Source organism: Pan troglodytes, chromosome 8 (assembly GCF_028858775.2).
Source record: "Pan troglodytes isolate AG18354 chromosome 8, NHGRI_mPanTro3-v2.0_pri, whole genome shotgun sequence".
Classification (NCBI taxonomy): Eukaryota; Metazoa; Chordata; class Mammalia; order Primates; family Hominidae; genus Pan; species Pan troglodytes.
The window spans coordinates 92,147,451-92,170,057 of record NC_072406.2 but is presented as its reverse complement, the minus strand read 5'-3'; the positions used below and the strand labels follow the sequence as shown (position 1 = coordinate 92,170,057).

Below are 22,607 nucleotides of genomic sequence, written 5' to 3'. Positions count from 1 at the left end.
ATATCTAAAAAACCTTATAGTCTTGGCCCAAAATTTCCTTCAGCTGATAAACAACTTCAGCAAAGTTTCAAGATACAAAATCAACGTACAAAAAACACTAGTATTCCTATACACCAACAACAGCCAAGACAAGAGTTAAATCAGAAAGGCAATCCCATTCACAGAAAGAATCAAATATCTAGGAATATAGCTAACTAGGGAGGTGAAAGACCTCTACAATGAGAATTACAAAGCACTGCTCAAAAATATCAGAGAAGACACAAACAAATGGAAAAACATTCCACGCTCATGGATAGAAAAAAATCAGTATTATTAAAATTGTCATACTGCCCAAAGAACTTACAGATTCAATGCTATTCCTACTAAAGTGCCAACAACCTTTTTCATGGAACTAGAAAAATCTATTTTAAAATTTATATAGAACCAAAAAGAGCTCAAATAGTCAAGGCAATCCTAAGCAAAAATAACAAAGCTGGAGGCATCATGTTACCTGACTTCAAACTATACTACAGGGCTACAGTAACCAAAACAGCATGGTAATGGTACAAAACCAGGCACATAGACCAATAGAACAGAATAGAGAGCCCAGAAATAAGGCCACACACCTACAATAATCTGATCTTCAACAAAGCTGGCAAAAACAAGCAATGGGGAAAAGCCTCCCTGTTCAATAAATGGTGCTGGGGTGACTAAGTAGCCACATGCAAAAGATTGAAGCTGGACCCCTTCTTTATACCATTTACAAAAATAAACTCAAGATGGATTAAAGACTTAAATGTAAAACCCAAAACTATAAAAACTCTGGAAGACAACCTAGGCAATACCATCTTGGACATAGAAACAGACAAAGATTTCATGACAAAGACACCAAAAGCAATTGCAAGAAAAGCAAAAATTGACAAGAGGGATCTAATTACTCTTAAGAGCTTCTGCATAGCAAAAGAAATTATCAACAGAGTAAAGAGACAACCTACAGAATGGGAGACAATTTTCAAACTGTGCATCTGACAAAGGTCTAATATCCAGCATCTATAAGAAACTTAATATTACAAGAGAAAAACAACCCCATAGAAAGTGGGCAAAGGACCCCTTAGAAAGTGGGCAAAGAACATAAACAGACACTTTTCAAAAGAAGGCATACATGTGGCCAAGAAGCACATGAACAAAAGCTCAATATTACTGATCATTAGAGAAATGCAAATCAAAACCACTATGAAGATACCATCTCACACCAGTCAGAATGGCTATTACTAAACAGTCAAAAAAAAAAAAAAAAAAAAAAACCAGATGCTGGTGGTGAGGTTACAGAGAAATGAGAACATTTATATGCTGTTGGTAGGAGTGCAAATTAGTTCAACCATTGTGGAAAGCAGTGTGGTGATTCCTCAAAGAGCTAAAAGCAGAACTACCATTTCACCCAGCAATCCCATTACTGGGTATATACCCTGAAGAATATAAATCATTCTACCATAAAGACACATGCATGCAAATGTTCATCTTGGCTTGGTTTCTCATTCTTTTGTTCACTTTTCAGAGTCATTTTCCTACCATTCATTTGTGCATGCAGTGTCTGAATTTCAGATAACAAACTCCTATGTGCTTTCTGGAGGCATTCCATAGCTGCTTGATATTCAACAGCACTATTCACAATAGCAAAGACATAGAATCAACCTAAATGCCCATCAACAACAAACTGGATAAAGAAAATTTGGTACATTTATACCATGGAATACTGTGCAGCCATAAAAAAGAATGAGTTCATGTATTTCGTGGGAACACGGATGGTGCTGGAGGCTATTATCGTTAGCAAACTAACACAGAAACAGAAAACCAAATACCACATGTTCTCACTTATAAGTGGAAGCTAAATGATGAGAACTTACAAATGCGAAGAAGGAAACAACAGACACTGGGGTCTACTTGAGGGTGGAGGGTGGGAGGAGGGAAAGGAGAAGAAAAGATAGCTATTGGGTACTGGGCTTAATGCCTGGGTGATTAAGTAATCTGTACAACAAACCCCCATGACATGAGTTTACCTATGTAACAAACCTTCACATGTACCCCCAAACCCAAAATAACAGTTTTTTAAAAATAATCAATATTGTCCCAGTCCTCCATTTTACAGATATGGAAGTTGTGATTAAAATGTGATTAATGTCACAGAAATATTAGGAAAGCCAAGCTTCTAACAGTCATTCCAGGGTCATTGCCAGGGTGTCAAATCCTATGTCACTGCACAGTATTACTATAACAACAAAGTGTCCCTTTCCTGACTTCCTATTCCCCATTCTTGATCCAGCATCTTTGGGATCCATTTCCAGGCATTTTCTCTGGGGTCCTGCTGGCTTAGGTCAGCCAGATCCTGCAGTGCCTTTGCCATATGATTCTCCCCTCCCTTAACAGACACTGTACTTACCCAGTTGGATTATACTGAAACTTAGTCCTCATACTGTCTGGTATCGGGGAGAGAAGTGGGGGTAGATTCTGAGCAGGACCAACATTGTTTTGTAAGACACTTGACTTACTCGAAGCTTATAGTTTTCAAGCAAGGAGAAGGTCTTCCATCTTCCAGCAAGGGAGTGGGCCACCTCTGTAGGCCCAGATATTCCGGAGAAGCTGGGAGGCCAAGGTCTTTAAGTGTGTCTAATAAGTTTCCCCATTCCAATTCTCATGTTCCCACTTTTTTCCAATCAGGACCCTGATTCTCTTGAAGGAGACTTACACAGGCTGAGAATTAACCTCTGGCGTTCTGCCACTCATAAGTACAGGCTGCACCTGGGCTTCAGTTCAGTTGGCCTTCTGGCTGCCAGTGATGAGGGACTTTTTAAAGGCTTCCATGGAGGCCCTTTGACTCTCACACTTGGGTTTAAATTGGTGGTTAATAGATTTGATCCTGGCATCTATACTTAGTGCATCAATGGTGCTTAGCAATACCCTCCCAATTCAATAATCTTTCAAGTTACTTTTCCACCTGTACTCTCAAATACTAGATACATCACAGAAGTTAATGCATTCGCTTCTACTTATATGCTGTCCTGGTTCACTACAAGTAAAAGTGTTAGCAATTTCACTGCAGGAGCACATCTGAGACTATCTTCAGGGAAGAGATTCTGATGGAACCACTGGTGAGTGAGCAAACTCCAGAATCCCATCCTTAGACTCAGGTGTATATAACTACTACTGCTATCAACTGTCTTAGATTGGGCTCTTGCAGCTGACCCTGAGAATTAGATTCCTGTCCAAGTGATTGCCTGAGGGAGTGCTCTCAGAAGAAATCTGAACAGCGAGGAAGGAAGCAGAGTAGGACAGGAAAAGAAGCTGGGAAAGATATGGGTTTAGCTGAAGTCTAGCCTCAGTCTGACCCCATAGGGAGTTCTGGAGCCTCAGTTCTGTACACCCATATCAATCAGTCATTGGCTGTGAGCTACCCACGGGGGAAGGCTGTTACCTTCCAGGCATTTTCTGAAATTGTTGGCTTGAATGGAATCCTCAGGCAAAGAGTGTGAACTATTAGCAGCCAACACTCTCAGCAGCTAAGGGATGAGTACGCCAGCTCATTGAAGAGATTCTGGACAGGACACCAACAGCATCTTCAGTAAAGATGTACTTCAATGGTAAGAACACTGAACCCAGAAAGAAGGAGTCACATGCAAGAAGAAATGGTGGACCAAGAAATGTATAAACATCTGGCTATATCTGAATAAGCACTCTTATACACAACAATAATGGGGAACAATGGCTAATTTGGAGATGGAGGGTATTTAAAAGGCAGAATTTAAACAATAAACATTAATAAGGAATATGGGGTAATTAGTATTGAAAGTTTCTAAAGCCCTTGTATTTTTGAGGTGAAGGGTAAATATATTAATTAAATTTAGATTTTATTATGTCAAGTTATACTTGTAAAAATTTAATGGAGCTCCCAGATGTAGGGAGTAAATTAAACACATGCATCAAATTTGGTCCTCCCCAAATCCAGTTAATTTGTCAGTGAATTTTTTTAAGTCCTGGGCCATGGGAAAATAAACAATAATAACACAATTTTGGAAAATTGGATGAGTGAGAAAAGACTTAGCAGAACTCCCAAATTAAAGTACTAAACCAGCAGCAGGAAAGCCAAGAAGCAACTTGTTTTACACTAAAGAGCCTTCAAGTGTCAGGAATTGGCAGCATGAGATTCTTCTGGAAGTGTGGTGAAGAGGAGAGACTAAAATGAGAATGATGCGTTGAAAGTTTATTTAAGAAGCAGTCAGATCACTAGATCCTTTCCAATCATGAAAAGGTACACTACCGCTTCTATTTCCCTTCTCTTTCCCAGGAAGCATATTCACAGGAGAGAGAGAACAGGTTTCCTGCTTCGGGATCCCAAGTAGAGTTGAAGTTGGGAGCACTGTACTGAACAAAGCCAGCTTAAGAAAATGCATGCATATTGAATGCCCACCTCTCTCTACCCCACTATCTCGCTTGACCCAGATCCAAAATAGCAGTAGCAGACTTTGACTCTTCTGACAGGAGATTGGAAGAATCTTACCTGATCAGTCCAGGAGGAAAACCTAAATGCAGTAACATCAGGGTTCCCTAACTAAGCTGTCCAGAACTTACCATCTTCACCAAAACAAGAAATTAAACCAATAAAGTGGAAGATCAGGGCAACACACCCAGGACATACACCCAGGTTGGGAAACACATGTAGGAGAGTAAGACAATGAGGCCAGAATGATGGTGAGGGAAAGTCCCAAGATGACAGCTTTATGTCTTATGCATCAGGCATAAAGACCAATAGGCCATCAGAAGAATGAAGCATATTTTGTCAGGAAGATGAAAGCAATGCATCTTAGTATCTTAAGAGAAGATTTAGAGAACTGGTAAATAATTTGGGATTAAATTAGTGATAAGTACATAGAAAACTAAGCAAATGGTAAAACAAGATAATTAGCTCCAGGGCAAGCAAAAAGCTGCTCAGGAAAGAAAAATTTATCATAGTTTCCTACATGGCTCAGCTGTGAACAGTTTGTGCATAGTTATATTAATGTAAATATATTGCTTGATATCAAACACAAACATAATATGACTGTATTGTGAGGGCGTGAAGAGGAAAGAAGGCACATATATGGTGGGAGCAGTCATTTTCTAGAGTGGGAAGTCAATAGATAATACCAAAAACTGGAAAATTGAGAAATATAAGAAATTGAGAAATGAATGTTTTTTAGAGACATGGAAGTAGATACCAACATGACCAGTAAAAGAAATGTAAATGATTGTTTCAGGGGAAGGAAGGAGGGATATAAGGCTCATGAGGAAGTATTTGATATTTTCAACTATGAGTTTTTAAAATTTTTGGTGAAATAAAATCTAAATATAAAAACAAAGATGGAATGGGAATATAATGAAATATTCAACTAAAAATATTTTAATGGCAACTACTGAAAGAATGCAAAGAAAATATATAATTTCCAAACCAGTATGAGGAGAAAAAAGAAAAAGAGAAAAAAATAAAACACTTCAGTAATCCCTTAGAAAACAGGAAAGAAGAATGGAAGAAGCAAAGCAGAAGCTTGGTAATAAAGAAAAGAAAAAAAAAGTAAAAGAGGCTGAGCACAGTGGCTCATGCCTGTAATCCAACACTTTGGGAGGCTGAGGTGGGCAGATCACTTGAGCCTAGGAGTTCAAGACCAGCCTGGACAAGATGGTGAAACCCCGTCTCTACAACAAATACAAAAATTAGCCAGGTGTGGCAGCTCACGTCTGTAGTCCCAGCTACTTGGGAGGCTGGGGTGGGAAGATTGCTTGAGCCTAGGAAGTAAAGGCTGCAGTGAGCTGAGATTGTGCCACTGCACTTCAGCCTGGGCAACAGAGCAAGACCCTGTCTCAAAGAAAGGAAGGAAGGAAGGGAGGAAGGGAGGGAGGAAGGAAGAAAAAGGAAGGGAAGAGGGACGGAAGGACAGAAGAGAGAGAGAGAGAGAGAGAGTGAGATTCAACTAAGGTAACCAGGCAAGCTTTGGAAGGGAAGTGTAAGAAGAAGAAAGGGATTTTAAAGAATGTGTGGATAAATGTGACAGTCTTCAGCCAAACAAACTGATTCCCAGCAGTCAAAGACAAGTACTCAAGCACTGCAGGGCCATGAGGACCTTGAGAAAAAGGAAAGGTGGTAAGGAAATCACTCAGAGTGGGCCCTGGGTGCTGGCCAATAGGTGGTGCTGTCTGTATGGACAGCAATGTTGTCATCCAGAGCAGCAACAAAGTGGAAAGGAAATCCAAAGCTTAATGAGCCATTCACATACAAGAACCTTTGCCAGCTAAGTGTTCATAATTTGAGAATTACATATATTTCAGTATTCATTATATGACTCAAGATTTCAATATTTCAATATTCAATCTATACAACTGATATGGTTTGGCTCTGTGTCCCCACCCAAATCTCATTTCAAATTGTAATCCCCACATGTTAGAGGAAAGGCATGGGGGGAGGTGATTGGATCATGGCGGTGGATTTCTCTCTTGCTGTTCTCAGATAGTGAGTAAGTTCTCAAAAGATCTGATAGTTTTAAGGTGTGGCAATTCCCCCCTGGCTCTTTTACTCTCTCTTGCCACCATGTAAGATGTGTCTTGCTTCTCCTTCACCTTCTGCCATGATTGTAAGTTTCCCCAGCCCTGAAGAACTGTGAGTCAATTAAACCTCTTTTTCTTTATAAATTACCCATTCTCAAGTAGTTCTTTATAGCACTGTGAAAATACAATAACCAACACTTATAACAATACAATAACCAACACTTAACTAGTATTGATATACCCCTATTAAGCAAAAGGATTTCTTGAGTGAAGTAAACCCAATAACCAGTATTTCTTTTCAAAAACATCTATAAAAATACTAGGTTTCTATAAAATTTTCCAGATACCACTTGATAGTCATTCAATTGAACATTGAATATGCTTTGTCTCAATTTCCAACATTCAAGATAAATATTTTTTCTATTTTATTACCTTTTTCATTTTATCATTAAAATTATTATATCATATTTTTTCATTTTTAAAGAGAGAGTATTTCAGTAACTTTATAAATTAAGTAAGTTTTTGCTGGCCAATTTGGAAAACTAAACAACTATTTTAAAAGAGGAAAACGCACACCGGAATCAACAAGTAAAAATTGAATGTCATTTTTATTACTATTTTTACTTATAAGAATTATAGAAATATTTGGTTATTTCAATTCCCTATGTGTATAACTCATCACAATTTGATAAGGAGATAGGTTTAAGTGTATGTGTATATAAAAAGAGACTGAAAGGAAAAAGATAAGTAGTTATCTCTGATTGGTTGTTGGGATTAGCTATATTTTCCAAACACTCTAGAATGAATATGTATTACTTTTGTATTATTAATTGGGTTAGGGATTAAAAAAAAATTAGACCTGTATGTTAAAGTTGAACCAGCATCGTCAGGAAGGATATAAAAATCACCTGCCAAACAATGTCCATTTCAATTTACTTTATGTCCTTTCTAGGACCACTGTGAGCAGTTGTAGGTACCTGTGAGAGTGCTCAATGTAAAAAAAAATTTCTGTTACCCTAAATTGGGTTAATGATAAGTGTCTAAAGGAGATGTATATCTAGCATATAAGACCTTCTAGAGAAATTTAAAGACATCAGGAATGAAGGCTGCAGAGGAGTACTTTGGAAAAAAAGTTTAGTAATGAAAAGCAATATGAATTGTTTCAGAAATACCATGACTTGAAGACATGGGAAGTGTATCAAACAGAAGTTGAGGAAAGACACAAATGAAGTGCCTTGCTTTCAATACGACAGATGTCCAAGACAGAAAAATGTCACCCAGGGCAAGAAAATGACTCAGGCTGGAATAAAGAAACTAGCTGCAGAGAGAATAATTTAATCAGGAAATCGAAGCCAGGTACAGTCGCTCACGCCTGTAATCCCAGTGACTCCAGAGCCTGAGGCAGGAGGACTGCTTGAACCCAGGAGTTTGAGGCTGCAGTGAGCTATGATTGCCACCACTGCACTCCAGCCTGGGCAACAGAGTAAGACCTCATCTCTACCAAAAACAAACAAACAAACAAACAAAACCGATAGGGAACCAAGTGGAAGACTTAGGATCTATTGTCTTCTTTTATCTCAAGCTGGTGGAAATAGCTCTGCATTTAAAGGTAGAAATAAGGATGGAGCAGATGGACAACCCAAAACTAAGAGTCATAACTATAAAATACCTAAATACATATTAATTTTCACCAAGCTAAAGTGAAAAATGAAATGTTCAATACTATCTATGCTGTATTTGTATGTATGGGATATGGTGTGTGGTGGATACTGGGCTGGGCCCTTGAAACTATGAGGCTAATAACACTGAGAAGGGAAGATGGGAGAAAAAGGAGTATGGGAGGTCTTAAAGTCTTGGTAACTTCAGAAATGTGCTAGGATTTGTGGGCAGCAGATATTTCAAAACGTTAAGTAAAGAACACTGGAGTTAAAGGCATGGAGCTTCAGAAAGTTATTAGCACTGATAGCCAACCACGGTGGTGGGTGCCTGTAGTCTCAGTTACTTGGGAGGCTGGGGTGGGAGGATTGCTTGAGCCCAGGAGTTCAAGGCTGCAGTGAGCTATGATCATATCACTGCACTCCAGCCTGGGTGACGGAGACCCCATCTTTAAAACAAAACAAAACAAAACAAACATAAGAAGAAAAGAAAGTTACTGGCACTGAGAGCCAGACAGATGCCCAAAGTAAGAGCCCATTAAGAATTTCCACCATGAGATAACTGGAACAGTAATTTTCACATTAAAAATAGCTTTCTTCCTGCACTTAAAGGGATGGTTCAAGGAAGCAGATTCTAAAGGAGAGGTGAAAAAGAAGACATGCTCTGGATGTTTGGAGATATAGCTATAAGCCAACATCCTTGGCAAGCCCTGTACCACCCCAATGCCACTACTCCCTGTTCCAGTGGGTAGACATGGGTGGGAGCAGCATGAGTGATTACAGTTAGGGGGCTAATATCACCGTCTTTATTTCATCATGTCTCCAACATCCTGAGAAGGACATAGTGGCCACTATCCCTCAACCAAAGAAACTGATGAGTGCAGTAGGAACCTGCTTTGGAGGGTTCACACTGGGACTCATCAATGTGGAAGGTAAAAATCTGAAGATACAATTGAAATCTAGATAGCCTTGAATGGTATGGACAAGGAGACATAAAATCTGCTTACTAAATCAGAATAATAAGATGAAAGGTCAATAATAAGCATAGAAAGGTCAATAATGGAATAATAATAGTAGAGGTCATCCCTAGAAGGTTGAAAACATTTTCAAGTAAATATAAGAAACTCCTTATTGTAAGTAGTAGTGCAGGCTGGAAAAATATACTTATTTAGTTCAAATCATGTGACAGGCACTAGGAATAAAGTTAGTCCCTGCCCTCACAGGGTTCAAGGTCTAAATGGAATAATAGATATGAAATAACTCAACAAGTAAATAGCTCAGCTGTTGGAAATCAAACAAGGAGAAGAAAAGAAAAAGGACATAGTGCTATAAAAGAAAATCTTTATAAAATTCAAAACCATTTAAAATATGTTGCCATTGATTTCCTTATTAATAGGTTTTAATACCTCCATCTTTCTCTAATAGTTTTCAGTTTATTAGAAATAGTATGTGAACTTTTTAGATTAAAAATTTCCAGCATAGATTTATCACTTATTATATCCTTTTATTCCTTGAAATGGGTGATTGTCAGGCAGAAATTTAGGACAAAGGAGCTGGAAAATATTCATGAGACTCAGGAACAAAGCTATTACTCCAACTGTAAGGTTTCATTATAAGCACGTAAATATAGTTCAAAGTTACCACATCTGTAAACTCAAAAATGCTGCTCACTTGGCTGGATCCAATCAATATTTGCTAACCATTATTTTAGTTATTCTTCATATAGACAGACGCTTTGTTTCTTAGAAGAAATCACTGTCCATAACCAAAAAAAAACTTAATTGTGAAATGGTTTTATTTAAAACAGTCTTTTCTGGTTATTGAACATTTCAGATGAATAAATTAATCTTCATGCATATGATAGCTTATCTGAAATAGCTTCCCAATTCTTTAAAATACCAAAGGCATCTTTTCTCAGAATAAGGCATTTTGCCATCACGTGGTTTATTAGCAGAATAGGAAAATTAATCTTATTCTAAGCAAAAGCAGAAATATAATTAGCCAAACCAAGAAAAGTGTGACATTTGCCCATGAACTCTTCATTCAGATAATATATCTATTTTGGGAACTCATGAGACAGAAGCAAGACAAAAATATGAGAAGATATTAGGTTTCTCTAACTATTGTTCAAAATTAGAAAATGGATGTGGCTTTTATGTTGACTCTTTCAATACCTATATGAAAGATAGTTAAAGGATGTATGAAATTAAAAAGCGACATCAGTGATTATTAGTAACTACTTCACAGGAAGCAAACGGGAGTATCATTGTAGTTAGTGGTATGTGAACGACTGATTGTACTGGTTTATCTTCATGCTCTCGCCTCTTCTCTTTAACTCTACGCAGTACATAGTATGGGATTATCTTTACCACATGCCCCTAGAGATTCTGTTTCACTTCACTCAGAACCTAGAAACCACTTGCTCCAAAACTTGAAAAATATTAAGAGCTGATGTCCCCAGACTGCTCCTCAACCTTGAACTCGAACCACTAAGCTCCAGGATAAATTCGTTTAAAATGATCGTGCTTAAATTTTCATGTGGGTCTAAATTTGCTGGGAGAGAAAGTCTTTTGTTTGTATTTTCGCACATTGAGAATATTTACCATGATTATTACACTGAAGAGCCTAACTATTCATTTACCCCATTTTTAAGATGTAGTAAAGACATTTTCCTCTGTGGAGGAAGCTATTGTGCAAGATTTTATCACGTATTGGCGGAAAATTTGAGTGTCTGAATTTTGTTTCACACATGCGTTCAGCTTCGCATGTGTATTTCTGTGTGCATATAGAACACAGAAAAGAGTCTAGATTAGAAGATAATGTACTGACCATGTTCAAAGTGATTATTTCATCACGCAGGTAATAAGCATAGTACTCCGTAGGAAGTTTTTTGATTCTCTCCCTCCTCCCAGCCTCCACCCTCAAGTAGGCCATGGTGTCTCTTTTTCCGCTTTTTGTGTTCATGTGTTCTCATGGTGTATCTCCCACTTATAAGTGAGAGCATGCAGTATCTGGTTTTCTGTTTCTGCATTAGTTTGCTTAGGATAATGGCCTCTAGCTCCATCCATATTGCTGCAAAGGACATGATCTTTTTCTTTTTTATGGCTGCTTAGTATTCTGTGGTGAATATGTACCATATTTTCTTTATTCAGTCTACTACTGATGGGCATATAGGTTGATTCCATGTCTTTGCTATTGTGAATAGTGCTGCAATGAACATACATGTGCATGTGTTTTTATGGCAGGATGATTTACATTCCACTGGGTATATGCCCAATAATGGGATTGCTGGGTTGAACGGTAATTCTATTTTAAGTTTTTCAAGGAATTGCTACACTACTTTTCACAATGGCCGAACTAATTTACATTCCCACCAGCAGTGTATAAGTGTTACAAAAGATTATTTATGAAGACAGAGATTATATGGGAGTATTCTTTTCTTTAGTATGTTCCTCTTTATTTTCTAGATTTTTTTGCAGTGAGCATACCTTACTTCATGATGAGGAAAAAAATTGTTATTTCTCCAAAATGATTGAGCAGTTTGTATGAACACAATACTGCAATAAGTAATTACGGCAATTAAAAAAAAACTTTTTTCTTTTTTGGAGCTTTCAATATTCACAAATAAATTGAGGCTATGTGATAATATTTGTATTGCCTGTTATGTATCAGATACTTCTCCCATTTAATTTCACATACTCTATCTCCTTTAATCCAAATATAGAGAATACGTGTAAATCCACTCCATGTTATTGTAAATAATGTTGACAATGAACATAGAGATGCATATTTTGTAATAGTAAGTTACAAACACAAGGTAAAAATAGGCAGACAGAAAGCTATGCATAAAGACTAAAGGGAAAGCAGTCTAGATAGTGATAATTTTTTTCTACCTACTAAATTTACTAGTAGGAGCATGTATCCTTCCCATAATGGGAGAAAAAATGAACTTTTAATGATTTTTAACATATATGACAGCCATGGAACAATTCTGTGCTAACTTTGGGGTACTTATGTGCAGCATATTGGACATTTAGTGAAAAGAGAGACCACTGTGAGATGATGAAGCTGGAGAAGGCTTCAAGAAGCAATGCAGGGCTCCCTGAGTACTTTAAAGGAAGGGAAAGTTTCTTTAAGAATGTGGAAGGAGGACAAGGAGGACGTTATAGAAAGAAAATAACTTGTACAATAGCAACAAGAACTGGTCCATTTATAAAATAGGAGCTTGCTCAGGTGGTGGCTGTGAGGATTAAGTAAGTTGGTGCACCTGGCATCATGCCTGGATGAAAGGTGCTCAGGAAATATTAGCCATCATGATGATGGTGCTGGTGAGAATGGAGAAGAGGGATGAATTCAAGACACAGTCCAAAGGACTAAATGGTAAACTTGTTCACAGTCTGGTTCCTTGAATAGAAATAAAAGTGCCAAATAGGTCTTCATTGTTTCTCTCCCAAGAGAGCAGAAGGAGAGTGCCCGTGTCAGAAGGGGAACAGGCTGGGGAGCTGGGCAGCAGGGGTAGGTGATGAGACAAGTTTGGGACACTCAGAGTTAAAAGTTTGGGAGGTAAAGGAAGTGTGGCCAGTGAGGCGGAGAACACAGAGGTGGCATCAGAGAAACAAGAGAGGGAAGATTTTTCAGGGATGTCATCAACTCTTCAGCCAGCGGAATGCAGGCGGAGTTGAAGAAGTGGAAAGAGAAGTCCCCCAGTGCTATACTAATTGTGTCACCACTTAAAGCACCCTGCTTTCCCTATTCTTGCATCTAATTGCAGTACGCTACCATGAAACCAGTTCATTCTGTGCTCAATTTGCTGTTCTGCTTAAAGGGACTTAAACTTGATACCTGAAGGCCAATTGCTATGGGCCATTACATTTATTTCCTTCCAGGCATTGTATGTAGATAAGCAATTAAATGAGGGAAAAGAAGTTGAGAGTCATTTATCATGGAGAAAAAGAAAAAAAAAAACATTGAACAAGGCTGTACAAGCAAACCTATTTAGATTGAAGAAAACATAACATTTAATTCTCAGAAACAAATGCAAGCCTCGTTCCAAGTCTTCCTTCCCAAACCTTTGTCATTTAGGGATTGAGAAGCTGAGTTGGGTGAAAGGTTGAATAGAAAACAAAAAGGAAAGCTAGAAACATGCTGAGCTCATGGAGATGCAGCTTCTTCTGTAGCTCCTAAAGCCCAGCTGAGGTATCATCTAATGAGAATTCTCTCTATGCCAGGCACTGCGCTAAGCATTTCACATCATTAACCAATGTGAGTTTTAGGCAACCCCGAAGCAGGCAGTCTATTCATCCCAATTGCAGCTGAGGAAACAGGGTGAGTGAGGCCAAGCAGCTGGCCCAAAGTCCCCTGCCTGGTAAGTGGCACAGCCTGCAGCCCTGCCAGGTGGTCCTGCTAACCAAGCTGGCGCTTTTCTGTCACCATGCCGTATCGCCTCCTGTACTATCAAAATGCACTATCAAATTTACCTCAAAAGAAAATCCTCTGTCTTCTGAGAAGCTCAGGAAGGTCCAACACGTTGCCTGCCAACAAAAAAACATGAAGAGTTAAAAATTAGCTATCGTACATAAATTATTAGCCATTTACATTGTATGTAAATTATGTTTCATTAAACTTTAAAAATTAGAAAAAGATTTTCTTCTGGTAGATTTCCTTAAAAAAGTGTTACCTTTAAGTTTTACACTTAAGTGACCCATGTTATCTGTTTTAATGAATAATTTTCCTAATAGAAAATTATTATGTGGAAAGCTACGACAGTAGCGGGTGGCAATTTAGGATAAAAAGTGATCAAGTGAACTCAGGACAGCGAACTCTTTCTAACTGCACACAAATATAACTGTCTATTCTCTTCCTGGTGGCATCAACTCAAAATTTCAGTGCATTCATTTATTCAGCAAATATTTATAAACCAAATGAACCATATGAAATCGCCATTCTTGTAGGTCAAAAATGGTCATATGTGGGTAATTCCAAATAGTTCAACCTAATATGAAGAACCCTCTGTGTGGTAGAATAGATAATATCATGGGAGCTGGGAATATAGTGTTGCATAAATGGACCAAGGTCCTGCCTTTATCTTGCTACATTCTGGTGGTCTAAGACATAAACAAGCAAAAAGATACATTAACAAAATTATCCCAAATTGTGATAAGAAATAAACAGGATAAAATAATTAATAACTTACTTGAGGTGAATTGAAAGCTACACTGAATAAAGAGATCAGAAAAAGTAAGGTGGATGGAACATCAGAGGAAGATCATTCCAGACAAGGGGAGAGGCAGGTTGAACGTCCATGAAGCAGATTGAAACTCCTTAGCAGGGCCCTGCTGAGTGAGGGGACTTGTTATTAGGGGAGTTCAGAGAAGTAAATGGAAGTGAGTTTTGTAGGGCTTCAAGGACCCTGACAAAGAGTTTGAATTTTATTCTAAGTTAGAAGAAAGTCACTGAAGGCTTTTTGCCTAAAGAGTTGACATGATTCAGTTAATGTATTAAAATATAACTTATGGTGATGGGTACAGTGGCTCAAACCTGTAATCCCTGCTAGTTGGGAGATTGAGGCAGGAGGTTTGATCCCAGGAGTTCAAGGGCAACAGAAGGAGACCTTGTATCTTTTATATCTATATCTATATCCATCTATATCTTATGGGTAAAGGAAATATTCTATATTTTTATCATAGTGGTTACATGACTGAACATATTTGTCAAAAGTCACTGGAATGTATACCTAAATATGTGAATTGCTGCATTTTACTCTATGCAAATTGTACCTCAAAAAACCTAACCAAAAACAAACAAATGAAAAGATAACTCTGAGCTGAAGCCATTAAAAATTATTTATCTGGAAGGTATTGGTACGTCTTGTTTGTTTGTTTCCTTTTGGTGATATCATTTGTTGAACTCTGCCTGCTTAAACTCTGCAAATGTATTTTTTTTGTAAAATTAAAATTATATTTTATGAAAGATAACTCTGGCTACTGAGTGGAGAGGAATTTATAAGACAGCAAGACTAGAGACTGGGAGACCATTTAGGAGACTATGGCAAGAAATGAGACTATGGCAAGAAATAGTCGTGGTGGTGATAGTGGAACTGAGAAATGGGAATAACATTAAAAACATAATTTGGAAGTAGAACTGACAAGACTTACTGATGGGTTGGATGTGGGCAGAGGGGGTAAAGAAAAAGAAATCAAGGATGACTTTTGGGGTGGAGGTGTCCACATGGACAAGGCATGGTTGAAAAGAGGGAACAAACAGTTCAATGAAGGGTTTGTTTTGGACTTTAAAATATTTGAGATGGATATTTATTATTCATCCAAGTGGAGGAGTCAAGAAGGAAGTTGGACACATAGGCCTGCAGTTGAAGGAAGAGATGAGGACTAAATCTGTATGTCATCAGTATACATACGATGTCTTAGTCACTTTGTGCTGCACAATATTACAGACTGGGTAATTTATAAATTATAGACATTTATTTCTCTCAGTTCTAAGGGCTGGGAAGTCCAAGATCAAGGCACCAGCAAGTTTGGTGTCTGATGAGGACCTGGCATCTTCTCACTGTAGCATCTTTACATGGGAGAAAGGAGAAGAACAAAAAGAGCTTAGCTAGTTCCCTCCATCCCTTTTATAAGGTTCTAATTCATTTATACAGGCAGATCCCTCATGACCTAATCACCTCCTAAAGGCCTTGCCTCTTGACAATGCTGCATTGGGGATTGAGTTTCAGTATGAATTTTGAAGGGGACATATACATTCAAACCATTTCACATGGTATTTAAAGCCTTGGGCTGGATTGAGATAGAAGACCAAGGGTAAAGAAGAGGGCCCTATAGCACTACAAATTTGGAAGACTAGTAGGGAAGGAGGATCAGCCAAGCAGGGAGATCCACATTGTCTGTTCCAAGAGGTATATATATTTAACCCTTTGAGTGTTGAATCTGTGAATTAGTCAGTTTGGCTGCCATAACAAAACACCATAGACTGGGTGGCTTAAACAATAGATATTAATTTTTTCACAGCTCTGAAGAGGGAAGAGGAAGATCAGGGTGCCAGCGTGGTTGGCTTCTAGTGAGTGCACTCTGTGCCTTGCAGACAGCTGCCTTCTCACTGCACACTCATGTGGCCTTTCCTCGGTGCTTGCCATAGAGAGAGATCTCTCTCTCTCTCCGTCTTTTTATGAGGCTACAGTCCTATAGAATTAGGGTGCCACCCTTATGACTCCTTTAGCCTTAGTTATCTGCCAAGGACCCTATCTTCAGATACAATCACACTGAGGATTAGGGCTTCAACGTATGAGTTTGCCAGGGGAGGACACAATTCAGTTCATAGTAACCTGCAAGGAGACATATCAGGGGCACATTCTTGTCACACGGCCAAACTTCCATTGCAAAATGACTACATTACAATGGATCTTTATATGAGTGTCTAGCACACTGTTGCAATTATTTGATGAACTATCATTTTGAATTTGTTCAGCTGCACTTGTGGAGGAGGAGGGGTAGGAGATGAAAAAGAAGAAGAAGAAAATCATCGATTATGTACTCACTCTGTATCAAGCACTGTTCTAAGTACTTTTGCATGCATCACTACTTCGTCCAGTTTTTATGATAACCCTTTGAGGTAGATATTTTGTTTTACACATGAGGAAACAGAGGCCCCAAGAAGTTAAATAACTTGCTTAAGATCACAGAGCTAATGAGTGGCAGAACAATTATTCTAGCTCTGATTTTAAGGGATTTACTTAACTTTTACTTGGAATTCATGGAGTCATTGGGCTTTATTTAATAAGTATCTCATCATATTCTAGTTATATCATCTCCTATAAGTGTTCAAAATTTGACAAAATTCAGATCAAAGGTGTTTTGGGGGCATTTTTGTGTCAGAAGCCATGAGGCCATTAAAACTCATGAGGGCTGCTTTAGTTTCCTAGGGCTGCCATAATAAAGTAGCACAAACTAGAAAGCTGTACATCTGAAATCAAGGTGTAAGCAGAGCCGTGTTTCCTCTGAAACCTGTAGGGGAATCCTTCCTCTCCTCTTAGCTTCTGGTGGTTTTATAGCAAGCTTTGACACGTAGTGAAATCTGACACAAATTAAGTACATAAGAAGCTGTTCCTTGGTTTTCAGCTGCATAACTCCAGTCTCTGTCTTCATCATTGCATGGTCTTCTCCTTGTATGTTTCTGTCTTCACATGGCCATCTTCTAATAAGGCCACCAGTCATATTGGATCAGAGGCCTACCCTACTCCAGTATGACCTCATTTTTATTTAACTAATTATATCTGCAATGATCCTATTTCCAAATAAGGTCACATTCTGAGATACTGGGGGTTAGGAAGATATGTTGAAGAGCACGTCTTTTTTTTTGGTGGGGGTTGGGGAGGATACAATTCAACCCAGAATTCCAGACAGGGGCTTTGTGGATAGAGTTTATAATCTTAAGGAAGCACATCCCTTATTTCATCTCCCCTTTTCCCAATCCTAACATCCACAGAAAATTTCCTGCCAGCAGTTCCTTCCTTGGGTTTAAGGATTCCCCAATGCCAGATGTTAAGTCTGCTAGGAAATCTGTAGACCACAGGGAAGAAAATGCAAAAAGAAAATAAAGTCCTCAAATGCAGCTAAAAATTGCTAGCTTCTATTTTTAAAATAAAGCAACGTAATACTTTTTCTTCCAATTTATCTACCTTCAAAAGTCCCAACAAATGTTGTTCGTAGTACTGAAATCTATCATTTCCCTTTATTTTTTCCATTCCTCAAATTGAGCTATTAAGTCAAATGCTAATTACATGAAACATTGTTCTCTGTTAATAAATGTTTTGAGAAGTTCTGCCGCCTCAAATAAACAAATAAAACATTAAGTCAGTGTGGCATTTCAGTTGAATAGGGAAAAACTAGATTACTTAATAAATGGTACAGCAATATTTGGCTAACCATTTGGGGAAAAAATAAAATTAGATGCCTACTTCGCAAATTAAATTTCAGATTTGTTAAAGATTTATATATAATTAAATTAAAGACAGATCCTTAAAATTCAATAAAATTTAAAAAATTGCAAAATAAAATATGTGGCTGTTTAGTGTATTTGGGTATTGGGAAGTCTTTTGACTAGTTATAAACACTAAGATATAATCTACAAAGAGATAAATCAACTTACAAAAAACTTAAAACTTCATGTATATATAGAAAGCAGCACTATAACATGGAAAAAGGAAAGATGCATACAGTATACGACAAACAATATGTTTATATTATGCATATAAAAATACTTACAAATAATTTACAAATTAATGTTCCAATAGAAAAATGAGAAATAATTTTAAAAGGCAATTCACAAAAGAAGAAATACAAATAACCATTAAACATATGAAAAGATGTTTCTTTTTACTTAAAAAACAAATAGGATCTTTCAGGCCTCTTTCAGTTCTAACACACTGTGATTCTGAATACAAAGGTTTCAGTTGGAACATTTTTGCATAGATTTGCCCTTGAACTGATCCTCCAGTGCAAAATACTTTAATTGCTAACATAAAGTTTCATAAAAGCACATCTCATTTATTATAGTTCTAATATGAAAATCTGGATCTCTTTAGAACCAGCTTTATTAGGATCTCTTGGCTGTGTATGTCAGAATCTCAACTCAAACTCTCTTATGAAAAAAATTCAGCAGATGTCTACCACCTCCACACATTCCTACATCCTTAATCTCCCTGTGTTTTAAAACTCTAAATGACTTCTCTTAGAAATATAAAGGCAAAGACACCTCATTCTTCTCTCTTGCTGAGTGGAGAAGAATTAAATTCTCATACTTTTAAGTCGAACAGCTTTAAGTAGAATAGACATGGAGGGCCAGCTAACCTCTCCAGCGACTTCCTAGTAATTTAACTTTTCAGTTCCAGAAGTTTCTAGAAGAAAACCCCATTCCTGGCTTAACTCAGCCTATAACCTGAGCCTCTAGTTGCATCTCACTGAAGCACCATAAGAATAGCAACCATGTGTTTAGAACAGCAACCATACGACAGCAACCATGTGTCATGGCTTATTCTCATCAAGCCTCCAGGTTGTAGGGAGCATCGGTGATTATATTTTTGTTTAACAGCCCTCTCACCCACCCTCCTCTTGGGTTCCTTGGGTAATCACTCCCTCTCTTTCCATGTGGTCCAGGCAAACCTGTCAATCACAACATCTTCACCACCTTCCCCTTGCCAAAGGCTTACAACCCAAGCCAGTCAATCAGAATGTTCCTAGGGTTGGATTAATTGTTGTTAGGAGAAAGGCACTTTTTGCCATGGAGCAGGCAAACTCAGGATGAGAAGGTGGGCTACTGGTGGCCAAAGAAAGTGATTTCTCACAGGAGAAGTTGAGGAAAGAAACAGGGAAGCAGGGCCAGAGATGATGAGGGAGACAGAGAACTCCGTAAACAGGAGTACCGAAGTTTGTTGTAGCCCCGGACTTCCCAGATGTGTAAGACAATAAATTCTCTTTTTGCTTACTAGCTTGAATTGGGTTTCCGTCATTTAAAACCTAATGGCTCCAACTTGTGGGCACTTCTGACTTACAGGGCAGCTCCCACAGACCTCAGTAGCTTTACCAGTCTTCCTTGTCTTGTGAGCTACCATCTTCTACTCTTTTGGGAGTGTGCGTGCATGCTTAGGATTATCAAATGATTTCAATGACAACAAAGAACTGATTGTGGTTTTGTTCTTCCAAAAATTCATCTTTCACTTCCAAAGAAGTGAGATGTATTTTACACACACACACACACACACACGCACACACACACTGCATTTCTGTTGGGTCCACTGATTCATGAATTTACCCTGACACTAAACATTCCTTTCCATTCTAGTTTTCAATACAGAGCCAGTTTCAGCAAGCTTAGAATAGCAGGTTCTTTGCTGAAAAAAATATTTTGTTTCAGGCAAGTTCTGTCAGTTGATGATTGCTATATTACAAATTACCCCCAAGCTTACCAATTTTTTTTTTTTTTGAGACGGAGTCTCGCTCTGTCGCCCAGGCTGGAGCACAGTGGTGTGATCTCGGCTCACTGCAAGCTCCGCCTCCCGGGTTCACACCATTCTCCTGCCTCAGCCTCCCGAGTAGCTGGGACTACAGGTGCCCGCCACCACGCCCAGCTAATTTTTTGTATTTTTAGTAGAGATGGGGTTTCACCATGTTATCCAGGATGGTCTCGATCTCCTGACCTCGTGATCCACCCGCCTTGGCCTCCCAAAGTGCTGGGATTACAGGCGTGAGCCACCGCGCCCAGCCAAGCTTACCAATTTTTTTAAAAAACAAATGTCATCTCACAGTTTCTGTGAGTCAGGAGTCCAGGAGCTTCTTAGCTGGGTGGTTCTACCTCAGAATCTTACAAGACTTCAGTCAAGGTGTTTGCCAGGGCTGTAGTCATCTGCAGCCTCAACTGGGGAAGGATTTGCTTCTGCACTCACTGCCACGGCTGCCAGCAGTCCTCAGTTCCTCACTACGTGGGCCTCTCCACAGGCTGCCTCACAGCATGGCAGCTGGCTTCTCCGAGTGAGGAGTTCAAGAGTGAAAAAGTGAGCACGCACCTCCCAAGACAGAAGCCACAGTCTTTCAATAACCTAATCTCAAAAGTGACATTTCATCCTTTCTGCCAGACCTATCTGAGTCCTTATGTCCAGCCCACACTAAGAAAAGGGGAATGTAGCTCCATCTCTTTGGGAGAGAAGCATCAAATAACTTGTGAATATATCTTTAAAAATCACCATACAAGTGGTGGCGCTCGCTTCCCCAAAGAGAATCTGAGTTCTTTCTAAAATACCAATCCTTTGTTAAAATGAGATGGAGAGTAGATGAGGGAATGCAGCGGCAATAGGGAAGACAACTATTCCAGGCAGAAGAGAAATGCTGTATCATCCACACACATTCCTCAACATACCTACAGCTACCTTTAATGGTTTTAAGTAAGAAAATGGCTGAGGGATTTAAAAATCTTTAATGGGAATTAGAAAGCCCCTAGCAATACAACTCAGTAAACTGGCATTAAGATACAGCCATGCGATTATCGTGGATGGGAAAACAGCAAGATTGTAACAATCTGCAAGCATGTTGATTGATCAGAGTTGCAAAGTACTATCAGCTGGCCGATGGCATACACAAAGTGCAGAGGAGCTCTCAACTCTGTAAGAAGAACAATGCCGGAGGAGTAGAATAGCTATCCTTAGCCCAGGTGCTCACTGCCCCTGTCACGTATGCTCATGCCACACCTGAGATACCGGGAGGGCAGCGTCTTGTCCTATGTCCTCCCATTACTTTCATTCCCAAAGTATTTCTGCCTATAGAGCTCTCCCGGCCTCTAAACTCCTTCCAGCTGTGTCCAACCTTTTCAATGCAAGGACTATTTTGCTTATCTGTGGTGGTGGATATCATGAAAACTATGCATGGACTTTTTTTTTTTTTTTTTTTTTTAGGTCATCAGCTATTGTTAGTGTTAGTGTATTTTATGTGTGGCCCAAGACAATTCTTCTTCCAATGTGGCCCAGTGCAGCCAAAAGGTTGGACACGCCTGCAATACTTAGTAATGTATATCATTCATGTGGTGATAAATATCTTCAGACGAAGAATAATTCTTTTTTCAAAATTTAAAATCACAATTATTTGATGTTTTTCATTTGTGAATGCCTTTTACACGTAGTCCCTACATTTAGGTGCTTTGGATGCACGACTTTTCACTAGACCAGTGGTTCTTAACCTTGGCTGCACATTAGAATCACCTGGAAGTTTCTTTCCATTCCAAGATTCAACACAGAAATTAATAGAATACTGAATCAATTTCAATGAACTAAGAGTGACAATTTTTACTAAAAAATATTTACTTAGCAAGAAGCCAAGATTGATTGTTGTTTTAGAGTCTTTCTACTCGAAGTGTGGCCTATGGACCAACAGCATTCTTATCAGATGATAAGTGAGCTGGGAGCTTGTGAGAAATGCAGAATCCCAGGCCCCACATCCAAATTATAATTTGCATTTTAACAAGATTCCTGGGTGATTCATATGCCCATTAAAATTTGAGAAGCACTCATTTAGACTTTCCCATTACCCTTCTCTTTATCACTTTGAATATTCTCCAACTTCCTATCTAGTGACCACAGAGGGTACTGACAGATTACAGCTTTGAAGCATAACCAGGATCAATAGAATACATTCATTCTTTCATTCCAGAAAAATCTATTTAGAGGTAGGGCCAGTGCCTATGCTTGTGCAGACTGTGCACCACATCTAGGAAGTACTATTCACAATGTAGAAATTTTACATTTGTATTTTATTGCTACACCATTTTCTAGCAGACGGCAGTACAGTGTCTTGCAACAAAATCAATACACATAAGCTTTGGCTGAATGGAAGTTAAGTGCTTGAG

At 38.6% G+C, this 22,607-nt stretch overlaps 1 non-coding gene across 30 annotated transcripts in view; it reads right to left on the bottom strand.

The window, feature by feature from the left end:
• Positions 1 to 22,607, bottom strand: part of LOC112204612 (uncharacterized) — a 229,242-nt gene that overhangs the window by 155,494 nt on the left and 51,141 nt on the right. For 29 of the 30 annotated variants that reach the window (XR_010146957.1, XR_010146954.1, XR_010146955.1 and 26 more), the window contains one exon: positions 13,682 to 13,735. This is a non-coding gene — a transcript (uncharacterized LOC112204612). Of the gene's footprint in view, positions 1 to 7,138; positions 8,654 to 13,681; positions 13,736 to 22,607 lie in introns of those variants that run through there. The other variant, XR_010146963.1, reaches the window with a different exon arrangement.